This window comes from Coturnix japonica, chromosome 1 (genome assembly GCF_001577835.2).
Source record: "Coturnix japonica isolate 7356 chromosome 1, Coturnix japonica 2.1, whole genome shotgun sequence".
Classification (NCBI taxonomy): Eukaryota; Metazoa; Chordata; class Aves; order Galliformes; family Phasianidae; genus Coturnix; species Coturnix japonica.
In genome coordinates, this window is record NC_029516.1 from 75,276,054 (window position 1) to 75,300,533 (window position 24,480).

At 40.9% G+C, this 24,480-nt stretch overlaps 1 long non-coding RNA gene across 4 annotated transcripts in view; it reads right to left on the reverse strand.

Annotated features, from left to right (window-relative positions):
• Positions 1–24,480, reverse strand: part of LOC107320504 — a 258,990-nt gene that overhangs the window by 225,125 nt on the left and 9,385 nt on the right. For 3 of the 4 annotated variants that reach the window (XR_001558292.2, XR_004308966.1, XR_004308967.1), the window contains exon 1: positions 12,093–12,685. The exons of the other annotated variant lie outside the window; for it this stretch is intronic. This is a non-coding gene — a long non-coding RNA (uncharacterized LOC107320504). Of the gene's footprint in view, positions 1–12,092; positions 12,686–24,480 lie in introns of those variants that run through there. 4 annotated transcript variants of the gene reach the window in all.

The following is a 24,480-nucleotide window of genomic DNA, read 5'->3' on the forward strand; positions in this document are numbered from 1 at the left end:
CCCTCCAGTCTTCTATTCTCCGGGCTGAACAAGCCCAGCTCCCTCAGCCTGTCTTTGTAAGTGAGTTGTTCCAGGCCTCGAAAACTTCTGGAAGCCCTATGTTTCAGAGAGCATCTTCTATAATCTAGGTGCTAAGGAAGTAGTGTGTGTGATTTGGACTCTGTGTTTCAATCTTTCCATGATGATTCAACACAAAGGCTTTACCCCAAGCCACTATTTAAAAACCACAGATAACAGCTGAAAGAGAAGCAAAATGAACCAGCATGCATATTTCTCTGCTTCAACCATTCAGACAGTCACCCATGCTTTTGGGTAAGTCTCCTCAAAGCACCACTTATTACCTCAAGAGAGCCTTATGACACCATTCTTCTATCCATAATTCTCCTCCTCTGCAAGCCAAAAATATCACTAAGCACACAAAGCTGTCAAAACCCAATCTTTCCTTTACTAACTCACAGCCTTTTCATGAACCTCCCTGCACACAAACCCTTTCCCACCCATGCACTTCACACAAACCCCTCCCCACACACTCTATCCCTCCATTCATCTAACACTCACCCTCCAAGTATACTGCATCATAGATGTATTTTCCCCCATTTACCACATACTTCACACCATGCAGAAATGGTATTTCCTGGCCACAAGGCTGCTGTGCATTTCAGCAAGCCATGCTTTCCCCTGTGAGACTGAGTTCCTCTGTCAATTCTGCCACAAATTCCAGCAAGCATCAATAACCAACCCACATGGAGGTCCTGCCTTCGGGTCCCAGCTCCATGATTTCAGACTGGTCATGCCAAGAAAACTGTTGTGATGATGAAAAATCTGAGAAATTAAAAAATCCTCTGATAAGCAGAAAATGAACAAGGCAAAAGTAACAATATGAACAGATCTGGAATGTGATACAGAGGATTTACTTCCTAAATGAAAATTACCACTTTCTATGAAGAAATAGCCCCCCCCCCCCCCAAAAAAAAAAAAAAAAAAAAAGTAGTGAAGATTCCTCTACTATAATTTCCTGTGGTGTCCATTTCTGCTTCTGCTTTGGGCCTGTACAACCTGCAAGCAGGGCGACCACTCTCATTCCACATATTGGAAATGTAAGCAAAAGAAAGACAGGAGTGGCTCTTTTTTGAAAATCTGTGCTGGAGATGGACATTTATATCAATCACAGCAACTCTCATCAGAGGCCGATGATGGATATCTATGTGTCGGTTCATTCAGACTGGACAGAGAACACCAACTCATTTCACATAGGCCATCAGAAAATTATTTATGACCATCAGATATTATCACTACATGTGAAATTCAGAATACTTCAAGGCAAGGACTGGGCCATGAAGGGGTTTGTTTGCTATTCTGTAGCCAACCAATCTCCCCTAGCATAATCTCTTGGCCTAGATAGCCACACAAATCCATAAAACATGAAAAGTGTCCACAATACTGTGCAGGTGCATAATTCTCCAATATATGAATGTGAACTGTATTCCAGGGAAGATAAAGTTTCAATAGAAATGAATAAATCATTAGAAACTCGCAAAACATCTGAAATGTCACAGTAGCTTCTTACCTGAAGATTCCTCTCAACTTTTCCAGTAAAAATAGAATAACAATTTCTTCCCCAAAGAAACTGAAACACTGTACAGGTCTGTCAAATATATGGGATTGGCTGAGAAATCAACGGTAACCTTCCCTGTCCCTTACAAAGGAAAAGTCTAAATAGTCTTTACAATCAAGTTTCAGACTTAAAGGATGTGGACAGTGGCAAATTTCCACTTAACCACCTCAGAAACATGAAGTAGATAAGGAAGGAAACAAGCAGCAGCTTTCCTGTGTGACTATGCAGAAGCTCAGGTTTACAAAGTGCTGTTGACTAAAAAGTGAATAAACAAGCATTTGGATCCTAAATGACACCAGAAATTACTTTACACAACTGAAAGACAGTTTGCAGCTCCAGAATTTATTTCTGTTGAGCATAACTCCAGCAGGCTGATCTCTGTACACAGATAAGTTCTTCCTTTCAATTGTCATACTATCCTGTAAAAACTTCAGGCTTAACTTTGCATTTCTGTTGTGGAACGAACATCACACAGCAGCACCTCAGCATCATCCTTAGTACACAATGTATACATACCTAGTAATATTCTAGTTCCTAAGCAGCATGGGTGGATAAACTTACACTTCTCTCACTTATAAGTTCAGACAATTCCTTTCCCATTTGTATATGCTAGTAGGACTTTCATCTGAGTCTCCCAACAGGACAGTAAATACACAATGCAAGCTGCAGGACTTCTGGTGGAAGCATACGCAGTTTTCAGCAAAACAGGAACCAGACTAGCTGTGTCAAGATCCTGCCTTTCACTCCCCAAAACATATACCTGACACAATAATACAATTCTAGCTAGAGAGAAGTGACTGATTGAGTTTTTTGTTTTGTTTTGTTTGCTTTGTTGTGTTTCTTTTTTAATTTTAATAAAGTCAGACATTTGGTCATAAGACACTAAGACAGTTCATGAGGTGCTGGGCCAGAACAAGTTGCGCAAGAAGAAAGAAAATGAAATTTTATATCATTACATTAGGATCCTGAGAACTGCTAAATAAGCCATCAACCCATAGCAGTTCTAGCAAGGTACGTAACACAACTGACAAGCCAGTTTGCTCCAACAACTGATCTTTCTAGTGCTGACACACAGTGTAGTTAGTGCAAGGCTGTATCAATATGTATTAGCAAACAGAGTAACATGGATGGTCTTACTGACGCAAAGACAATGAAGTACAATTTTTGGATAGATACTACATGACTGGAACCCATTAAACTTTACTGTAATTCAAGACCCTCAGCAGAAAAATATTTTGTTTACTCCTTTGTATGCTCAGAGGAGCAGTTGTAGCTCTTGGCCTCTGCTCCAATGGGTTAACCAAAATGGTAGCTGTAAATAACAGTCTGCAGCAAGTGCAGAGTTCAGATCAATAAATGTAGTTGCTATTATGTTTTAAAACAATTAAACGTTCTTTTTCACAGAAGGACAGCAGCCACTCAGAATTCAGGTGCATTGATTGAGACACTAAAAACTAGATATTTCTTGTAGGTGAGTATCCTGGATTCAGTAACAATCCTATGAAATCTTGACAAAATGCCTACAGAGTCAATCTGCAGTAACAAGATTACAGCTCTTCCATTCTAGAGGAGCACAACTTCTTTAGAGCAGCAGCAGATTTCAGAGTTCTTCTCCTACTACAGGAAAACAGCAAACAGACTCGTGACAAAGCTTTGTTGCTTTCCCGTCCAAACACTATGACTCCTACTTCTGAACGTTCACTTCTACTTTGGAAAACTCACAACTGAAAAGGGTTGGATTTTTTTTTCACTTTTTATTTGTAATTTTTATGATTTATTTATAATTGTCTCATGTCACACACACAAAAAAAAAGTGGAAAAAGAAAAAAGAAAAAAATAAGATTTTGAAGTCCAAGATTCAACTCCTTATGTAGTAAAAACAGACAAGCTTCAAGTCTCATTTTTCAACAGCTTACAATCTAGTCAGCCTTTGTTTTGTTTCCTCAAAAAGAGATGATCTACACTCAAAGAATATCTCATATGGCTGCTTCATAGATGGCATTCAATTCACAAACTAATGTGGTAAACACATATACAAGAGGCAAATCAAGAAATACGGTATTAAAACCCAGTGCCACTTGATCACCTTATAAGAAGACTACATTGTCTACCATACATTTGTAAGTGGAAAACTATGCTTGTTTTGAGAACATTTTAAATGTGTAGAAGTAGGAAATAAAAACACTTGTTTTCAATGTTAAGAGCATTATACAACATGTAAGAGCAGTGTTTACCCTTGGATTTCCTCTTATTTTCTGGTACATCCCATGCACCTCATCTTAGGAAGCCAGAACATTTTTCATGCATTCTATTGTGCCTCACTCCTGGAGAGGCCAACTTGGTAGCAAAACATCTAATTTTCATCATGAGTGCTGAGCTTTCCAGGTTATTTTAAAACTTACCTATTGCATTTAATTCTTAGACTTCCTGAAAGCTGCATATGGCCAGTTGAAATGTTCTCCATCTCAGCATAAAATTTCATAGATCTAGCATTTAATAAGATGATGGTGCATTTCTTTGAAGGAGAGGTGATTTGAGTATTGAAATGACAGAGTACTGTACTATGTATCACTATAATTTTGCAGTCAAAGTTATCACTTATTTCCCTATTGGATCAGATCTACAGTCCATCCTGATGCTCCATCCCACTGGTAGCAGCCAATACTACTGTTGCAAGGGAAAATATAAGGAAAGAATTATCTAAGAAACATCTGTAACACTTTATTCCATGCCTCAGAGGAGTTAGTTTATGCCTCTGAAGAATACAGGTAGAATGCTTAGCCTTCTAAGTATTTATCTCTCATTTAATGTGAGGTGCTTTTAATAACTATTCAAGTAGAAACTCTTTTCAACCCACTGACTTCATGTTCTCAGGAAGCAATTGCAGTGTCAGTTTTGTGTTATGTGTTGTTCATTAACTGCCACCAGATTATCCACACAGAGTTCACTCCATGTGTGGAGGACTTTTGTTTTTAACGCAAGTAGCTCAGTTCCCTTTTTGAAACTGCAGCTACACGCTTCATTAAGCTATTTGCGATAACATCTATCCTAATGTTCCCTCTGCCTTGGAAGCAGATTGCAAACACAGAGCTGACACAGGTAAGAGAAACTTAAATTGCTTTAGTCAGTGGGCATTATTGTAGCCTTACACGTGTCAAATTTCATCTGTCACTGGACTGCCAAGACGTTTAATTCCCCCTACAGTATCTAACAAACCTCATGAGTTTTCACCAACTGGAAGAAATTACCACGACCTACTAAATTCCCTACACTTTCTTTCCTTCCCCATACTGCTAATGAGTGTTCAAAACACATCTGACCAGACCCACATCAGTCTGTGCATGTTTAAATAGTTACACGATTAAGACTACTAAATGTATAGTGTGATGCAAAAAGATGCAAAGCAGAGAAAAGGAAAGACTAGAAGCCCCTCTATGTTTGGTACCCTGCCAGTTTGGTGGGTTGAGTTGCAGAAGCAATGGATGACTAATTAGGCTAAATGGACAGAAAGAAGTTAAGAGGAATTGATATCCACAAAGAGTATACATTAATGTGTTTGGGGTTGCAGGTTTCCAAATGCTCTGGCTCTGTATCAGATGGTCATTTCTCTGCAATTCCGAGGATCACTTTCTTCATCCATTTTCAAAGAGATACTGATACCACATCAATGAAAAGCCATTATGATTTTGGATTAGGCTTTTCTTGCCAGTTCTCATATGTCTAAACAGGAACATCTTAAGAGACAAATGGGAAGTGTTTGCAGCAAACCATGATTTTTCCAGACATGCAAATGGAGAACCCCAGTTATTTCACATTTTGCTTTGAAAAGAGCAGCTTCAACAATGCAGCCATCTTTAGCTAACAACAGTCATAGACACAGAAAAGACTGATAATCTGTGAGGAATTTGCTGAATTAAATGACTCATCCAGTAGAAGAGATGTAAGTTGCTCAAAATCACTTAAGTTCCTTATTTGCTCCCTGGCTCTTTCTTCCCTTCTCTCTCATATCTCAGTTCATTGTCTCAGAGCAATAAACAGCCAAATATCCTTGCAGGACTTTGAAATGGTCATGATTTTATGATCCCCTCTCTTCTGTATAGCTCAGTGCCTTGCAAATTAAAGCCTGAGACCTCAGTACAGCAGCAAAACACACTAGATGAAAGAAAGGAAGCAATCAGTTTCCTGAAATAGTGAAAGCCCTGCTCTTGAGAGAAGATGAGCATACTTTCCTCAGCTTCCACAAACTGTTTCCATTAACGTTTAATTTCATCTCCCTTAAGTGACTCCATCTCCTTCAGAAGAGAAGGTTCACTTCTCTGGACCCCATAAACACAGGAACTGGAGTGAACTTTCTGCTGCTCAGCACAACTCTGCTTTCCAAACCATACTTTTCAGGTAAATGGTACCTGGGTGTAGAGCCTGGGCTGCGGGCCACATGTCTGAAATAGGATTTCATCAGACAGTCTGTGAAAAGAAATGTATGCCCTCTCTTCTCATGTGAAATTTATCCCCCACCAAGCCCTAAAAGCTCAGGAAGCCCAACTAATCAGCACTCGTCACCAGGAAGCAAAGCCTTCAGTACAGTCATTTGCTGGATCTGATTAACGAGTTATATTTGTCACATGTCCATCATCACACATAGTAGAACAGGTAGTGTTATTTCAGCTCAAAATTTTAATACTGTTCCTTATCTGATCCAAGATCTGTTGTACCACTCTACTAAGGAATGCCCTATCATTTCTTCAGCTCAGCTGGTCATGAGCAGCTTATGCAAGAAAAACCTAAACATTCCCATAAAATATGTGTCCTGAAAACTCCCTTCTGCAAATGAACTAGACTAAGAAATACTACTTAGAAGTCAGATCTTGACTACTCAGTCCTGATCTAACAGCTTAGGTAAGCACTGAAAAACAAAGCAGCACAGACTTACAACTGTTGTACAGCTACTGCCAACTTTCCATCCCTGTAAATCATTTGGGAAGGGAAGCTCAAAGAAAACAGTAACTCAACCAACAAATGTTATATGGCTTAAGATATAGGGGAAAAAAAAAATAAAAAAAAAAGCAATTGGCTTGTGCTTTAGGAACTGGAAGACAGGGTTTTTTGTGTTAGCACTGATAATAAAATGTGAAAACATTTGCTTCTCAGTGAAAACTTCATGCATAGATGCTGATGTCACATAGAAGTCTGCCCAAGGTGGAACTGCTGAACCAACAGCCCAGCATCAGACATGTTGAACAGTTGGTCTTGGTGTCCTGACAGCCTGTGTCAACAGTGTCAGCCAAAACCAGGACTGAGGTGAGCATGAAGTGTCTAAGCATGTTATAAAAGAAATCAGAAATGAAAAGATGGTTTATTCCTGTGGTTCTTGTGGCTACTTCACCCTATTTTGACATCTTGTACTTAAGACTATCCACACATAAAGACTTGTCCAGAGCTGTCCTCTTATCACATTATTAGAATTCTCAGGGTGCTCAGCAACAAGACAAACCAGTACCTATCTTTTCAGTAAATGTTCTCATCTCACTTGATGCCCAAACCCAGAGAAGGTCTTTGAAACCTCCAGATAACCTCCTGCTGCCCCGTCAGACAAGAGAATTCCCAGCACAAACACAAGGCCAGACTTGCCTTGACCACACCAAGAAGACAACAACATAATTGTTCCCTGTCACCGTGGGCTGCAAAATCCACAAGACCACAGAGAAGGCACAGGTCAGGCTCAGACACATTTTTAAAAGGAGATAATCATCAGGAAAATGTGCTGTTTTGGTAATATTAAAAACTAGTCCATTGTCAGCCCTTATAACTTGCATGCTCTCTTTAATCCCTGAAAATAATACAGAGACTCCTGTCATACACAATAAAGACCAAGAACACTTCAAGGTAGTTTTGAAATAGTACAGGCACAGTAACTTGATCTGCTTCCAGACCACTGTTTTGCACAATATTCTACTGCTGCTAAATATCCATCCAAACAGAGGCTGGTATACTGAGCCCAAAAGGCAAGCTAAGGGAAAGGGGGGAAGGCAGAAATGTTTTCTTCTTTTCTATCTCACACATAAAGGTGTGAGACAAATCACAGCAATTCTCATCAAAAGGTAACAAGGTAATGTCTGGGCCTGCCCAATCAAAGATGAATAAAGTCACATCATGTGGTAATCTCACGGCTGAAAAACTGAGAAGATCCAACCATGTTTGTATTTTATCAACAGGGTATAAAGTTAAGACATGGCATTTGTGACCATGTCTTGCAACATGCTTCTATGAATCAGCTTTGCCTTACTGCCTGCCTGGTTCCTCAAGCCATACAAAAAATGTAGTTGAGCCATGCTATGAATGCATCACCAGCTTCATCAGATACAGCCATCTCCTGAGTTTTCAGTCTCACTCCTCTCCCCATTCATCTGCTGATCACACTTCTGAGGATGAGGGGGGTCTTCTCATTTTTACTTGCTCATTTGCCCATGGAAAAAGAGACTAATGGAGAAAAAACACAGTGGAAGAAATGAGTTTCACCAAGCACTGGAAACAGGCCTGCTGTGATCAGAGAGAAAGGAGAAAAAAATCTGTCTCCTGACCTACAGGATACTTCACCATCACTGCTGTCATGGAAAGGAGCTGTGGGGAAGCACATAAATAGGTGAGTGCTGCCCCCGTGGGGACAGCGGGCAAAGCCCTCTGTGGCTTTGCAGGGTACCAAAGCCTCACATAGGCTTGCTATGGGCAAATGGATAGTAGCATCCGAGCACAGCTAGCAGACATCAGCTGACGTTAAGATATGGGTTTCTAATGTGGCCAAGACCAGAAAAGTCAGCAAATAGAGAAAAGACCCAGAAAAACGCCACTGCATTCATAAGGAAGCCAGTAGCAAGACGCTGCTGTGCTTTTCTGTTTTACCCAAAGGAGAACATCAAAGAGAAAGAAGCCATTTTCATCCTGATTTGTTCATCATTAATTGAACAACAACAAAGAATCAAGTTGCAATGGCCCAATCTTTATTACTAGCTGTGACATGAAAGTACTAAAGCTTGTAAGTGCAACAGTTTAGGACAAAAAAGAATGTCAGCTATACTTTGCTTGTGAGACTTTGATCAGAGTGTGCATTTGGTCTGACCTTCAGTTCTTATTTATAGCATCCTTAGCAATTATCAAGTACCAAGACACAGCTAGAAGCTACAAGGTCAGCTCTAAGGGTCTGGAAAAGCAGCCAAACTTAAACACTTAAACTATCCTGACTTTGACATCTCACAAAAACTAGGCTTCACACTAGACTGCCAGAAATGGTTTTAATCAGCAGCGCTATAAATTCTCCAGTGGATTTTTATCTGGCATTTTTTTCTTTGGCTTGAGAGTCAGAGGGAACACAGTTTCTTAAGAATCTTCAGCTTCCTCAAAACTACTTCTAGAACTCCCAGCATCAGATCTGTGCTCTGCAAAAAGTAAAATAAAGACAATTTGCAGCTTAGTTCCAGGACAGCCAACAGGTGTTATCACAGGAAAGGCCTGTGGTTGGCCCATAACAAACAGCAATAACACCCAAACAGGTGTGACTACCGTAATGCACAGAGTGCATACTGCTAGAGAATATCTTGGTTAAATCATGCTTTAATACTTCTCCTTTATGATTTGGTTACAGATCCGTCTTCAAGCGCCTAAGGATTCAGATGGGAAAGTTTTCAAGTAAAAGTATATCCAAAAGCAGGAAGCAATATGTGAGATTCCCTGAAAGTTATTCTTTCAGGAAATCCGTGTGTCATGAGAGCGCCTTATCTTCAGCAAGGAAAAGCCATAACCATTACATTTATTTTTAATCACAAATACTACTGAAGGCTGTAGCACGTAGCTTTGGGATTAAATTGAGTGGTTAACTCTCCAGATGAGCAATGATTCTCTAAACAGATAATAGATAAAGCAAAATATCTGGAACAATCCTCCAGAGCTTCCTTGCACTTTGAAACAAGTTATATAGAGCTCTGGAAGAAACCATAAAGGTGCCAGAGAAAGATGATCTGCCCAAACACAGTGCTTAGGAAGGGCATGCAATGCTACATTGCAAGAAAATGATTTAGTAGCAAATATAAGCCCCAAAGGACTGTATGCCACTGAAGATGCCGTGTGCCCTTGAAGATGGGGAGTGCCAGTTTACCACAAGTATGTAACAATTCTACTGTTCTCTGCATGGATGGGGTCACAATCCATAGGGGATTAAATTGTTATAGGCAAATAACTGTAAAAGAATATTATACCTGCATCATTATGGGTTCTGTTGATGATAATATCAAGATACCATTACACTGTTGAATGGAAGGAGCAGCTCCCAGCTGACTTTGCACAAAACAAAAACAAACATGCTTATTTATCAATAACAGAAAGAAAATTACATAGGTAGCATTGTCCCCAAATCACCCATCAGACATAGCTAAAGAATAATTTAAAAACATAAATAATTTTACCTGTGTTATAATAAGAATAAAGACGACAGTAGTTGCTAGGTAGCAAGACAAATTTAAAAAGCACAACAATCAGAACGATGAGAGCTGGTCAACACTTTCATCATATATTAAAGTCACAAAAATCTGCCATGTTGACAGGAAAATAAAATCATCCTCTGAGTCCATTGGAAAAATTTCTCAAAAAAAACAAACAAAAAAAAAAACCACCCCAAAACAAAACAATAAACCTATTCTGATTTGTCAAATGGCATAGAATAGACAGCCCAAGGTCTTGTTATCTTTATGATTTTCCTTATCAAGTGTCAGCATCTTCTAGAAAAGTAGTAAATGATTCAGAGGACTATATTACAGAAGAATGTGGGAAAAAAGCCCAGCTCACCAAATGATATTAGAAGTCTTCCATAGGGTAAAACTGTGGCATTTAATCAGGCTCTAAGTCCAGACTATGTGGCAGAAATTGGAGGAGACTTTATGCCTCAGAACTTCTGGAAAAGATGGAAAGAGTATAATAGAAAAGCAAATGGTAGGGGATGTGGTACAGAATGGTAACTTTGTAAAAGCCAACCAAAAGGTTGGAGATGGTATAGCTGAAATACAGTATGTGTTGTTACACCAATAAAGATAAAAATCATAATTTGCTCTCCATTCTCTTTATTGAGACAAAAAAAGCTGCTCTCCATATAAGGCATGGAAGAAGCATTATTTACTGATCCAATCTGAGCCATGAAGCAAAGAGGGGATTTTTTTAAACCAACTTCTGAAGAACATACATTAGTTCCTGCTGGAGACAGCTGTTCTGCTCTTAGCAATGGACCAGCGTTGCAGCTCCTCTGTTTACAGACATGATACGTGCAAAACATATGGCCTGCTTCCATACCCCCACACTCAGCACATCTCAAGGGCTTGGCTGATCCTCAAAAAATCACATTCTAAAATTGTGAGAGATCAGAAAATGCACTACAGTACCTAACTGTACATCTCTGCATGGACAGAGGAATTTTACGAGGGAGGAAAAAAAAAATACTTCAAAACTCATGAAAGCTTCATTGTTCAGTGGTGAGGTCTCACTCCACTCTACTATCGCTTTCTAACTCTGTGATTCACTCATCTGACATCACTGCTGATTTCTATCTGGAGGTAAATTATCCGATATTCAAAGCTTATTTCATTCAGCAAATCAATATGACTGCACTGATTAGGAAGAGAGCTGAAGCCCCTCCGAGTAACCTGAGAGCTGAGGAATTTTCTAATAAACAAGTAACCTAAATGAATACACTCCTTGCCACCTCAGAGACATGGACATATACACACAGGATGACCTGACCAGATCTCTAGAATTTATTCCCAAAATGTGGCACCTACCTCAGTTTCCAATTCCCCAGAAAATAAATAAATATAAATATATAAATATATATTATATATATAATATTAAATATATTATATATATATGTGTGTGTGTGTGTATATATATATATATATATATATATATATATATAAAAATATATAAGCCTGAGCATCTGACCTAAGCTTAGCATTAAAACTCTCCTCCAAAGTTGTAAAAATCTCCAGCTAATGCAAGCCAGAACTGATTCAGTCTATAAGGAAAGAAAAATAAGATTCATGAAAGAGCTGGAGGAGTTACTGGAATTCTCTGGTCTCATCAAAAGCAGAAAAGGGCAGATTCTGGACAAGGAATTGTAGCATCCACCTGCTGATCTTCACACACCTGCTCCAAGAGAGAAGCAGGTAGTTGCTTTCACACAGACAGATCTGAAGTCTGAATAGCTTGTATTTATTCCTTACAATCTTGCACAAAGTTCTAGGACACAATTTAGGCTTGTTTTGATCAGTACAAAACCAACTTAACCCATGTGATGCAGTTCTCCACCACCCCTTTGGGGAAGCAGAAGAAAGGTCTCACTGCCCAGAACATCTGAGTAATATTCAGCCAGCATTACGTACACTCATTTTCTTTTCCTTCAATTCAGCTATGCCCTTGTGTCCCACTTCAAATAGCACCTTACCTTTCTCATGGCCTAGCAGTTGCCATCACTCAACTGAGGTCTGCAGAATTCCTCCTGTTTCTGTTCTTCATAAATCAATCCCTACAGTATTGCTGTTTACAGTTCTTTACTGGGAAACACAGTGATTTCTGCAGCAAAGCAATTTTTTCTGCACTTCACTTTTCATCTCCCCATTAATCTTTTCAACAGGAAGAACACCATAAATATTTGAATGACTCAGTCCGCTCTTTCACCAAGCACGCACATATCATCTGCAGCCCTAACACTGGAGTACCAAGCCCACTCCATCTGCTGAGAACAGAATGGACAGTAGGGAGGGCTGGAATAACAGAAACACAGCCATGTGGGTTAATCAGAATCACTTACAAGGTTACTCACTGTTGAGAAGAGGGGAATTAACAGGTGAGCATAATAAAGTAATACACTCCAAGCTGTCCATTGGAAAAGTACATTATCTCTGTCACTTAAGATAGATACCAGGTTATGTAATAGTGTCTGTCTACATAAAGTCAGCCTGAAGTTTATTTTAGCTAATAGTGTAGCCACAAACTAAAGGAAAAGATCCAGCTGTGTGTGCATTCTAGTTCTAGCTCTTCCACTGGCTGGCTGGCAGGCTTTAGCTAAATGACTTTAACAGCCCAAACCAAAGAAAACCACATCCTATCAGCAGAGCACTAATGAATCATTAGCACCAGTGCCAAAGGCAATAAACTTACCCGTCACTTAACACAAAGAAGTTCCTTATGCTCAGTCCTATACAACATCCAGCACAACAGCACATAAATCGACTGCAGCTTTTAGATACTCCTGTAAGTCACATAATCAACCAGAGTGGATGCATATCTCCTCAGAGGTTAAAGCAGACAAGTAATACTTGCTCCTTCAGGTGGTGGCACACAAAGGAGCACTGTAGCTATCACAGTATCCAGTCAGTTTTGACTTTCTACTTTCTAAATAGAGACAAGCAGTTGTTTAAGGCAGTGATATATTCCAAACCTGATACTGGAACTCATGCTCTGGTCTGCAACAGGAAATTAAGTGACTGTTTAGGCCTTTCCTACATACAGGAGGATACGCTCGATGGGACTGATGACCTGACAGGTGTTAAGGGAGTGCACAGACCCACGGGTCTCTGAAAGGGCTTCCAGATATTACTATAACTTAAATAACAAGATCAGACTATGCAAGTCCACATTCTTATAGAGAAGCTAAATTTAGAAATACACAAAGCATAGGCCTCATCTGGACTTCTTGCGACAAGGCTGTATGATACACCAGGATGCTTCATCTCTACTGTTAGGAAGAAGCTTAGCCTCCTAAAAAAGCTGAGGTTTTAATACATCCAACCTTCATGAAACTCCCGAAGACAACAGATGTGTCCATCAGTAGATGCAGCAAAGCCAAGAGAGCTGAGTTAATCAAAGTGCCTAGCAGAGATGAACAACTTTAGCAGAAAGGAGGGCCCCTTGCTGAAAAGAGCATCAGATAGAGAACAGGTATTGGGGATTCAGTCCCTGGCTCTCTGCTGTTTCAGTTTCCCTTTTGGATTTCAGTTTAAACACCTGTAAAGTAGGAACACTAATACTGACCTCCTTGGTAATGCATTGAAATGTGCCACGTTGTAAATTTGTTTTTGGAACGTATAATACTAAGGAATAAAATGAAGTACCATGCAAGGGATCATTATTAAGAAAAACAAAGTGACTTAAGAAAAAAGACTGAGAAAAAAAACCTTACTGACCAAATAGCAATAAACTCTTTGCACTAGGAAGCAACGTACCAAAACCAAGGAAAGAGGATACAGTGATCTAGTTATATTTCTTTCTACAGTATTTATAATGTACTAACAACATGACAGTTTTCACCTTGAAAATGTGTCTATTGTGAAAGATGCTACATGAAAACAGATCAACACAAAGATATCAGTAAATTCTTGTTCTAAGAGTAGTGTAAAGGCATTACAAAAGACAACGCTGAGAAACAGAAGAGAAGGGAACAGAACTTATTTAAAACAAACAACTAGAGGAAGTAAAACTGATAGTTTTACAGTTTTTAGATGGGGGTAATGGTCTCAAAGATAGTCAGAGAAGCAGCGGTTCCCACTACAACAGTGATTCACCTTCATTTAGTAACTTCGGAGACTTGGAAACAGGTCATCCCAGACTAAAACGGGATGATGACCCAAGGGGTCCAGTGCCACATCTGATATCAGGGGACCTAAACAATACTCCGGTGAATAATTATATCTTTAATGCAGTATGTGCATCACTATTTAAAAGATTTTCCCTGTATCCAATACAACTTTCTCTTCCCTTGCTTCAGTACTTTACCTTCCTTTTTCAGATCTTGGAAGGGGTCCTAAATAACTCTTCTTTCTTAGTATACGTACAAAACTGTCGTCTTTTCTCATCTGACATTTTTTCTAGTCTGACATACAGAGCACTTTAATTTTATCTGTAAATAAAACTTTCCAGGCCCATCATCAATTTCCTTTCTTCCCTGTGAATCCCTTCCAGCTTCTCAGTGCTCCCCTCAGCTCTCTCAGCAAGGAGCAGACTGTAGCGCACCAGTATCACCACAGCCATGCTCAGTGAACATCTTGCCAGCTTATAACGCTGGTAATATTCTCCCTTTAATACTATCAGGATGAAATATATCAAGGTTCCTCTTATGTCAAAGCAGTTACACATGTCCCAGTCAACACTGCCATTGGAAGAAGTTCAGAGCCCAGGAAGTACCAAACACTGGCATGACTGCTCAGGTCAGCTCTGCCTGGAGAACAGTCTTAATGCTTTTGTTGTTTTCGAGGGTACCAGTAATGTATGGTCAGAAGGGCCTGCTGAGAGATGCCATTCCTCCTCCTGCCCACTTGGTGTCTCCAGGGAGGAACCCCATGAATGTAGCTCTTCAAGACTGTGGCAGGGGCAATAATACTGTGACCATTTTACAGTTCCTTGCAGTCTACTACCGAGGAAGCTGTGTTTGCCATTAGAAAAATACTAATAATAATAATTTTAAAAAATTGAGAGAGAGGAGAAAAGAAGAAAAAAGGCATGAAGCCCTCAATATCTATTCCCTCAAAATCAAGAATCAATTATATAGCCTCTTGGCTTACAAAGGTACACACAGCAGTATACATCTATACTGCAATAAAGGAGCTAGCACAAGAGCATCTTTGTTTCAGCACAGTTCTGAGTAGTAGACCCTAAACAAAACAGGAGTGCTAATTAATGGCAAAGTACCACCCTAGAGATGCTTCTTACTTTGCTCCCCTACCACGCTGTAGCAATGAGCACACTGCTCAGGATGTGTGGCGCAGCTCAGAGCAAGAGAGGCAGTCTCACACCCACTCCAGGTGCTCTGACCCAGCCAACCACCAGACAGCTTCTTACCAAACACTGCAGAGTCACATTAGCACAGAGTCCTAATTTGATTTTCTTTTTGCAGAGACTGCTACTAGTTTGGGCTGTGCATTGTGCAACACATATGTACTCAGAGCACAGGTGAACAAACAGAGCATGCAACACAGTAGGCATTAGTTCTTCCCTTCTGGAGAGCAGGAACACCTGAGAAAAATCAGTGCTTTTATGCATTTTACAGCACAGCATCTGAAGACAAATTCAGCTCTAGTAAGCTATTTGTTTTTGTGTGTGCTTTTCTCTGCTTTTATATTATCATAGTGGTGCTACATCCCACTGCAAGGGAAAGAGTCATGACACAAACGAACTCTGCAAAAGAGATGACTGAGAATGAAGAATGACAGAGGTCTGTAAAATACTGAAGTCAAAAGAGATTGTGTGTGTAAAAGACAACTTGGCAATGTCTTTCAGTACAAGGATTAGCAGATATCAGATGAAACTGGCAGGAGAAAAGTTGGAAACAATCCAGAGGAAATGACTCTTTGTTCTATACACAACTCCAACCACACTGCACAGGGTTCTCTAAATGGTACAAGTACGTGTGGGATGGGGATGAGATCAGACAAATTCAAAGAGAAATCAGAGTTACTAGAGTACACCGATCTTGGCCAGGCCTGAGTGAGCAGTCAGAGGAATGTGTATTTCTAATGCTGTTCTACACTTCACATTTGGTCATTGTCAGAAACTGGTGCTATATTAGGTACACATTTGACATCTGTTCCTATATTCTGCCAGATTTGGGCTTAGCAGCTTTAACAGGTATTCAGCTGGTATACAGAAGGGCAGCCTGTACACTACGAAGACAAAGAAAAGCTATGAATTCACAGCATAGGCCATTGTGCATTGTTACTACAGCACAAAAGTGAAGTATCGGACACCTCTGTACAGAAGGATGGTAGGAATTTATGGCTGATTGTTCCTCCCTCCCCTCCATTGCACCATTTATCTACTGCAAATCTAGCACTGCCTTCATATACACTGTACAGTCCTTCAGAATGGTTCCCTTGACGGGCAGAACAACAAGGTCAGATCTTTAAGGGGAAAAAAAAAATAAAGAAAATGTTTGCTCTATAACTACAGATTAAATTAGTTTTAAAGGTTCTCTGGCATTCAGATGACTTCCATACTCTAATACTGACATCCTGATGTCAATTCTGGACTCAGCTGATTCACTTCTTTGGTATAACCAAGCAATGGCTCACATGCCAGGCTCGTCCTATTAGAATAGTTCTGTACCATTTCACAGCTTATTATGTGAGATTTTTTCCAAAAGATCTCTGTATTTAACTTTCAGGCAGAGACTGATTTCTCCAAGGCACTGAAGCTTATTAAAGCATACATGCATGGGCATTTCATTGCTTTCTGAATAAGAGCTGAAACTTTTTTCTACATTCGTCCTATATCTGCTTTGGAAATGCTGCAGATTGAAAGCTTGGTCCTAGTAGAATTCCTCAATGTCACATCCTATGTGAAAAATAGAATTTTCTTCTAACCATGACCTCTGTGAAAGTAGAAAATAAACTATTTCATATATGTCCTTCTTATATTAAGTAACATTTTTGTGAAAAACCTTTATTCTCCAAACATTGTCAAGTGACAGAAATTGAAAGAGACTAAATGTTCCACCACACGGCACCAAAGTATTCTCAGTTGCCTAAGCAACTTCTGTCAGTTGAGCTGCACTTCATCCATGAGCGGTGCCACATTTTTCCATGCCAGACTGGCTTGCGTCCATTTCAGTTTTGTGCTGGCAGTGCTTTGTCTCTTCCCTATTTGCTTCCAAGGCCTGTGATTCTGCGGTCTGGCTAACACGTCTTACTGCAGAGAACACAGGTAACAAAGGAAAGCAAACAGGAAAAGAGCCCATTCATAATGGGTTACAGAGCTGAATATGCTGCACTACCAAGAAAAAAATAAAAGACCTTCAAATAACAATCCCTCCTTGCAGGTTTGACCTCATAACTCTAAAAGCAAAGCAATCAGCCAGGCCAAGTTCACAGAAGCAGCGCCAAATTGCCAGGCTTTAGTGCAGCTACAGGGATGCACATTTCTGCTTGCACACCTGTCTGCACTTTCACCTACTTGCAAGTCTCCATGTTCAAGTGCTCCTCATCCCCACCCCATCTACAAGAGATCTCCCACTGCAAACACATCTTGACTTTATCATGCAAGATTTGCCAAATAAGCCTTTCCCCAAAGCTTCTGAAGTATATATTAATATGAAAGAAAAAATAAATAAATAAAGAGGCTCAATGTGTATCACAACAGATAATCAAGCACTTCAGAAACATTCACACTTGCTCACAGCCTCCCTCACAAGATCAGGTACAAGTCAGAAAGTGTTTCCCACGGTGAAGTTAGAGGAAACCAAAGAGAAGCAAAGGCTGAGGCAGGACAGAGCCCTGCTTCCCCCGAGCACGTTACACTGCAGCAGCAGCATCCATGCGCTGGGCTGTTGGCTGGCACTCTGCCATAGCACAGCACAGCCTTCACCCAGGCAGCAAGAGGGCAACAGGAGCAGGAGAAGAAAGCCTTGCAGCTGTGCATTCACTGTGCAGGCTGTGTGTATGCCATTAGTTGTTCTTTATCTCCCAAGATTAAATGAATGGAAAAGAGGCAAGGGTTTATAAGTAGTGTGTAAGCTATAACTGCCCCTGCACGATTAGGGACTGGTTAGCAAAACCATTCCCAGTGCCAGTGATCCCGAGAATTTCTTCAAACCAGCAGCCTGCTCTGCCTGACACAGAATTTCTTGAGGTTGTACAGCTTCTGCTTGTGTCTGTGTGAAGCAGCACCATCAATACCACAGCTGCATAGCTGCTTTCTGCCCCTGTCAGGAAGGTGGTGTGGAAGCGGGGACAGGCTGCTTTACTTCTTGCAAAATCCTGCTGAAAATCCTGTCAGATAATACTGATTTAATGTGGAGAATGACTCTTTCCCAGTACATGGCAAGCTGCAGTAATTCGTGGGCCTCAATGTAATCAGCCTCAAACACAAATCAAAGCAAGAGCTACTGAATTTAATCATTGTATAACTGTGCTTGGAAGACAGGTTGTTTCTGATGTCTGCCATCACGAGTGTTAGGTGCATTCATTCTACTGGCACGCTAAAGGACTGTCTTACTTGGGACTGGAATATCCTCACAAAAACAGATGCACACACATTTAGCAGCAAGTAAAGTTGTACGTCAGCTCTAATGGTGGAATTTTCTTCTGGGGGGAAGGAAGAGAGCAAGCAAGAGGGGAAAGCTCTCCACTGGCCATCCAGAACCCCCAAGAAAGGGCCCCCAAATCATCATCCTCCCCTCCAGTGTAACAGGTTATTCATCCCTAGTAACTGTAATTTCCAGCAAGAGCAACTCATCAGCTATGGGCTGTCCCTGCACTGTGCTGATCAGAGCACCTGAGGAGCAAGCACAGGTGTTGCACATCAGTTCTATGCATGCATCATAATGTAAAGCAAGGGCTAGAACACAGTCAGCGATGCTCACAGCAGCAGAAATCCCCTCAGGATGTGCAATACTATGAGACTATCAACAAGCGGAAAGACACCACTGCTCAGAGGCAATGGGAAAGGCAGCCCTGGCAGTCGGGGGGTCAGGGCACAGAGCTGCACCTATGAAGTGGACTGCAGAGCCCTGGCAGTACAAGAAGTTGAGGCATCCAAAACGCTGTGCAACAATCATTCTGAACTGTAAGATATAAAACAAGCAGCAACACTAATATGCAGCTGGAGCCATAGCCTGTGGTACAGGGAGGGCTGTCTTTTGTTGTTAAATACAACCTGCAGAGCGCACAGAGGTGGAGGGAGGAGATATATTTGCAGTACCTATAGCTACCTCTAGTTTGATATGAGATGCTCTATGATGGAGCTTACATCACACTGTGTTGCTAGATCACACTGCTGCCTACAGTCAGTAAATGATTGCTAAAATAAACCAGAAAAGCAACAGCTATAGCTTTCTCAGTTTTGGCACCGGAAAACTGTCAGAAAATCTTTGTCTCTGCTGTACCCATGCAATAGATTTGTTGGAGGGAGCTATCACATATGCCCTCAGCTACGTGCTGTGTTTCAGAGGAGCCACCCGCTGTGTGGCCCTGCTGTCAGTGTGCCATGAGGCTGAAAGTGCTCAGGAGGCTCCCCACTGCCAGCAGCCTCCTGGGACTCTGAATCACTTGCTGTGCTGTTGCAGTACCTCCATGGTAAACACACTGCAAGCAGAATTCTTTAGAATAGGGATTGCTGCACTGCCTACAGGGCATTTCTGTGCTCCTGGATCCTTTTTCTCAGGACATGCTGAATAGAGGGGCTGTCACCAGAAAACTGGCACTGTACCACCCTGCAGGGCAGAACGGGTAGCTGCTGCAGAAACAATGCTGTGAAACACAGGTGGGTTACTTACCCTGCTGCCCCCCTACTATCAGTCTGAGTGGAAATAGAGACTAAGATGATCAGGTGGCAAAACTTCAGCTCTGCATTTTGACATAATCAGATTCAATTCCCAAAGTCTCTTCATGACCTTTGAAAGTCTGGTCAAGGGATTTTCTGCAATCTATTCAGACATCTAAAATTACAGAAAGGCTTTCAGCTGAATTTCCAAAATATCCAGGTCTCCAACTCAATGATTTTAATACAGGAAGGGATTTGAAGAACAGAGCAAAATGCATATAAATCCATAAGCCACCTGCCTGAATAGCTTTGAAAATCAGTCAGCCTGTGTTCTTCAGTCATCTTCCCAGCTATAAAACAGGGGACAGAGCTCATTCCTACCTCACAGACACAGAGCATATGCTATAATACAACATATGCTATGATACTCACCATGTCTCACAGTGAGAACTTAGTATCTTGAATCAATTCCCACTCCCCAAGCCTGGAAGCAAGGCAGGAACAGAATTTCACTAGAGTAGTTGAATCCCCTAGAAAGCCTAACTACTTATTTGAATTAAGCATGAAAAATACCCAGCTTATTCAGTGCACGCTCCAGTTTAAAATACCAGCAACATAACAAAAGTAACCAAAAGAAGTAGCTGTAGTCCACAAAGAATATCACTCCTCAACTCAGCCATGCGCAGAAAAATAAAGAAAATAACCCACCACTCTAATATCCTCCTTCAAACAGCTTCTCTTCCACAAAGAACAGCCTAATTAAGGCCCTATTTATCTGCAAAAGAATCCCTTTCAGCTAGGAAAGACAAAATGCATACTAACTGCTAGTCAGTAAGATGGAAGTTCCCACTGATTTCATAAGCAAGATGAAATGCCAATGGAATAGCAGACCACAGTTCAGAAGCTTCAGACAGCAAGCCATTTTTTAAGAAGCTCCTCACTGTGTCACCAGTCCCAGTGACAGAGAACACTCTTTCCATGGATGGATGGAGGTATTCATCTTTCTGATTAAAGCACCATTAACATCGCTAAATATGCTAGAGGATGCCCAGCCAGAAAGGCCTGGTGAGATTATTTTGTTGGGCTTTTGATAGGCTGACAGTCTGCTCCACTGTGAAAATACACCCTATTGAGCAAGGCAGCATTATTCAGAATCATTTGTCCAGGTGTGACAAACTGCACAAAAACAGGAAATTACATCCATTAAGGTATGCACGCAGGCAGCATTTTCATTGCTTAGTGCAATTAAAGTGATGTATAACATCCATCTCCTGCTGCCCATGGAGAAGCATGGCTTTTCTTTAGGAGCTTAGATAAGCCAGAACAACTAATGACACTTGCATCCCTATGAACCCAATTCTACTACAAAACCTGGTGTCTCAATGCACAGGCTGCCCCATTAATTTCATTACAGCTACTGAAGGAGAAAACAAAGTAGACTTTTGATGTCAACAGTAGCTATGAAGATTCCACTTTTACCCTTCCATTACTGCTCTACACCATGAGATGCGTTCTGCACCAGGAGGGACAAACTTCTCACTGCTCCACATCTTGCATCCAGACTCCTGGTATCAGTACCCAGGCACAGGCCATTGTTCGTCTCTCATGCCGCCATTGTGATTGGTGTCATTTAAGTGCAACAGTAACAAGACATCACGCATTTCCCCCAGGAAACTGCCAGTCCTGGAGGTGATCTGAACATCTCATGTCTGGCATAAAGAAGTGAATCCAGCGTTGCCTTTCAGGAGATCTGTGTGACCAGGCATATATGGACTGTAGGCAGCTGCACACTGCTCTCATTTGCTATAAAGAAAGAGCCAGTCTATGACCATACAGGCAGTTAAATCCATACTAAGTTACATAGGGACCTGAAGCAGTTAGGAGATTGTTTTTATTGTTGATACATTTCAGCTCTGAACAACTGAGAATCAAGATGGAGCTGCAGCTGGACCCCAGCCTGGGACCAGCTGGGGAGGCAGTCTGCAGCCACAAGCAGAGCAGCTGAGGGCTGCTCCTGTGGCAGCGCTTCAGTTCCCTTTTCTCCAGCCCAGGCTCTCAACTGTTTGGAGCCAAGTGACAAAGGAGCAGCCCATGCCAGCAGAAGTGCTGGCTGCTAGCATGGAGATGGACAGCCAGGAAGTTACTGCAGGCCACAGTGTGAACAACAAAGAGTAAATTTACCCTAGAGAATCCAGACTATTTAAACACAAGCCTTGACCAGCTGCTCCTCTGCTAACTGTGAAGGCATCTACACTGCACATCCCCAAATCTAGAGAAGGAAGAAAATAGAGTTAACCTATAAACAAGCGACACTTCTCTGCTCAGCTTCTCTTCCCAGCCCAAGCCACTTACCAAGCCCTTGTATGTCCCTCTACCCACTTCTCACAAGAATAAGATTACTTTTATTTGGAAAGGAGATTGTCAAGAAATAAACCACCTGAGGACATTTCCTTCTGCCTCTGCCAGATTTTCCATGTCTCTTTGGTACACAAGACAGACTATGTCTGTGACACCAACACTTATATTTCATTAAATTAAAAAACAAACACTCAGAGAACAGTACACGTTGATATTAACTGTTCAATATCTTTAACAAGTACCAGTTAAGAAAAGTTTAAGACTAGAAAAAAGTAAATAAAGCATGGAAATGGTAGCAAGAAACAAGTCATATCACAGAGAACCATAACCTCCCTGCTTTCTCACAAGACATTTCACAATCCATTCTGTTCTGAGTATATCTATTGTTTCTGTAGAATAAGTCTCACTTCAAATGTGAATGATTTATAGTTTAATGTGCTTATTTGCAGGAACATATTTGGGTTTCACTGACCAAATGATGGGACAGCCATACATTTTCTTGAAAAATTCATTAGGGGAAAAAATTAAATGCTGCCTCCCTCAGTTTCCTGGCTGCGGTTTTTCAAACATTAACATAAGTTCTGACACCTTCGATGTGAGGGTATGAAGGAAAGAAAAGTGAGGAAAGTTATTTTGAGACACCTAACCCATCTCCTCAGCACACAACATTAACATTTATAGCCACGTAGCTAAATGCTTTGACAACTTGCAATACAGAGCCTAAGACCTACTTCACTTAGGTCTTTATTATTACTACTTACATTGTATTTTGTATGGCTGTTTCCTTGCAGCAAAGCCTTTTTCTCAGCTTCAACCTACTCTTTCATTACCATCTTGTCTTCTCTGCTGCCCAACTATGCTGCTGCTGCTCCTGTCTCTATTTACGCCTGCAGCAATACCTTGTTTAGCTAAATCTCATTGAGCAGTGCTGCCCATTTGTACCATCAGGAGGTAGGATCAAGAATTCAGGAAATGGCACTTTTCTACTACAGTACTAAAACATGTGCAAAACTGAAGCACTGTGAACAGAAGGGAAAACTGAGAAGTAAAAATGACAATTTGCTGTCAGAAATAGTACAACTGTAACATATGCTTTTGATTAAGCTCATATCAGTTTATTAAGAGTAGAGGAGTAAACCTAGACTGACAAGGGATAGCCTAAGAGACATTCTATACCATATGGCATCATGCTTGACAATAAAACTGGAGAGAGTTGGCTGGAAGGGGGCTACCATTGCTCAATGCCCTGCATTATTTTATTCTCTTCTATTTTCCACTGCCACCCAATGAGATCTTCCCAGCTGCGCCACATGTTAAATTTGGTGCTGATTCAAAAAGGCAGGGTAGGAGGCCAAACTCCAGATCTCCAAGTGATTTAAGTTAATACAACTACTGAAAGAAGCATACCTTATCCCTAGCAGAGTCAATCTGCTTACTGACATATCTGAGAGAACCTCCTTTTCAAACTCATAGCATACCACAGTTCTGTGACCTTCAAAAACACACCGCTTATAGTGTTGTTAACAGAATGGAAAGTGCAGCAATGACAACAGAGTAGCAAAGCCCTAGGCTACAGCAGGTGAACCTTGCTCAAATGCAGCAGCTGTGGGCACAGAACCAAAGAAAAGGATCTGCTTACCCTTAGAAGGCCTCAGGTACACAGAGATCTCCAACAAGATAGCCTTGCCTCTGCTGCCAACCCTTTCTTCATTTATGATGTCTGGGAAGGGAGTGGATCCTGGCTCCACCCCTTCTGGTCAATCATGTGCATTGCTCACACCTGAGCTCCCCTTGGTTGGCCCTGCCTTCCTACCAGGTGTTCAATCACTGCTTCAAGCCATGATTCAACATTTCTGCTGCACTGCTGGAGAGCCAGCAGGAGAAATTTGGTTAGGATTAAGCACAGTAGCTGAACTGAAATTTTAAGTGACAGAGAATGCAATACCATTGATCAGCCTTTTTCTTTTATCTCAGATGCAGATGATGTTAAACTATGTGGCATACAAACTGCATGGTAGAACTGCTCCTAGCATGTTTTCTAATAAAAAATCTAGTGACTTTTTTCTTTATTATTATTTTTTTTTACCATTAAACCTTTTTTAAAAACCTTTAAAACCTTTTAAAAGGTTTAAACCTGATTAAACCAAATCAGCATATCTGATTAGTTCCCTTTCTGTCATGGAGCTCATCATCGCATAGAACCAGAATGCTTTTGCAGAGGA